The 1,867-nt window shown below is 43.3% G+C and overlaps 1 long non-coding RNA gene across 1 annotated transcript; it reads left to right on the top strand.

The window, feature by feature from the left end:
- Positions 1 to 424: 424 nt before the first annotated feature.
- On the top strand, positions 425 to 1,312 carry LOC142369271 (uncharacterized). Its single transcript, XR_012767561.1, has 2 exons — positions 425 to 908; positions 1,094 to 1,312. It is a non-coding gene; the product is annotated as an uncharacterized LOC142369271 (long non-coding RNA).
- The last annotated feature ends 555 nt before the right edge of the window (positions 1,313 to 1,867 follow it).

The raw sequence follows: 1,867 nt of genomic DNA, 5'->3' as shown, positions 1-1,867 counted from the left end.
CCATTTTATTCTGAAATGGGTGTTCCCTGCTTTCAAAGCTCTCACCTGTAGAAGGAAGCGGGATCCGGTTTCAGGCCGGACCGACCACATTCCTGACAGCGGAGTTTACCACCTTCACTCAGATAAGCACAACTTCCATTCAAAACTCTGAATCAATATAAGAAAACAGAGTCTGTACGGGATAACTATCATAAAATGTATTTACAACTCAACAGATCATGTTTCCAACTCTTCTCTGAAGCACACGAACGCACCGCAGTCATGTGATCAGAACTGATGCTTCAGCTTCATGTTTGTTTCCATGGAGACACGAACACGTTTAAACCCAAGAAGAAGAAGCCAAACAGGAGTGGAGTAGCCCCGCCCCCTGCCGTCCAGTAGCCCCGCCCCCTGCCGTCCAGGTGAACTAAACCAGCAGCAAGCCTACTTAGCAGTCAAAGTATAGCAAAAAGCAGCCTGGTACACAAGACAAGTTTACTTACTTATTCTGGATGAATCAAGGAGTTCACTGTCCCTCCAAAAGTTAAAACACACACTGAGCCAACACACTACCTGGGCTGACTACAAAGAGCTTGGGTCATGCAGACCCCTCCCACAGATTAACAGGCAAACTGGCCACTCTTGGCTGAAACTAGTTCCAATGGGGGCTGTTATCACACAGTGAAACTAAACCAGCAGCAAGCCTACTTAGCAGCCAAAGTATAGCAAAGAGAAAAATGGTACACAACAAAAAGTTTACTTGCTTATTCTGGATGAATCAAGGAGTTCACAGTGAGGATGGCCAGGAAACCGCCATGACGTGGCTGTATTATGAGGCCATGCACGCGGTGCTGGGAGGAAGAGCAGCGATGGACCCTCCGCTCTTGATGGAAGCATGTGCAGAGGAGGATGTATGCTTGTATGCTTTGGTAAACATACAGCCATGTTTTATTTATGTATCTATTGGTCTTTAAGAATGAATGTGCATGTTATGTTTCTTAAAAATACATACATGTATTGTACACACAGCCACCACTACCTAATTCTGTAACACCTTTTTTGTCAATGGATGAAAGTGCATGCTATAATGTCATGTCATGTCTTATACCCCCAGAACATCACTGAGCCCAGCACCTTCGCTGTTCCTGCTCCGGTCACCCCACCATCTCGTTTTCCATGATTGCACTGTTGCCCGTTTATATTGTTATTTTATTGCACTGTTGTCTTTTTATGTTATTTTCATTTCTGTTTATATTCCATATCCATATTTGCACCACCAGACACTTTAAGCTGTTATTTGCACTATTCCTAATAAAAGAAATTAAGGACAAAAGGTTTTTTGAGCATGATTATCACATCAACATCATATGAACGACTGGAACGGATATTGGTATGAAGAGATTTATTATACAAGGCATAACAAAAAAATTGGGGTACATTCTCAAACAAAACAATAACATCTTAACAGATCATTTTAAACAAGTCTTCAGTGTTTCAGCATTTAAAGACACAAAAAAATATATACATCGCACAGCTCTACAGTGAGACCTGTGCTGCCAATCTGTCCCGCATTGCATTTCCAGGCCCAGCATAAAAAAATAAAAAAATATTTTAAAAAAGCCAGCATTAAAAAAGCCACCAAAACCTTTATGCATTGCACATCAATACTGTGACACCAGGGCTGCCAATCTGTCCCGCATTGCATTTCCACTCGCCTCACTAACTGCTAGGGCCTCTCGGCGAGGTTGGGGATCCAGGTTGTCCTCTGCCACATCCTCATCTGGCTCAAGCAGGTCCCCATTGTCCAGACACACATTGTGGAGAAAGGCACAGGATGCAATAACCTGAGGAGCAAACACTGGCCTCACTTCCAGTGCCTTGAAAAGGG

This window comes from Odontesthes bonariensis, chromosome 19 (genome assembly GCF_027942865.1).
Source record: "Odontesthes bonariensis isolate fOdoBon6 chromosome 19, fOdoBon6.hap1, whole genome shotgun sequence".
Classification (NCBI taxonomy): domain Eukaryota; kingdom Metazoa; phylum Chordata; class Actinopteri; order Atheriniformes; family Atherinopsidae; genus Odontesthes; species Odontesthes bonariensis.
The sequence above is the reverse complement of the archived record's forward strand: the minus strand, read 5'-3'. Positions and strand labels throughout refer to the sequence as shown.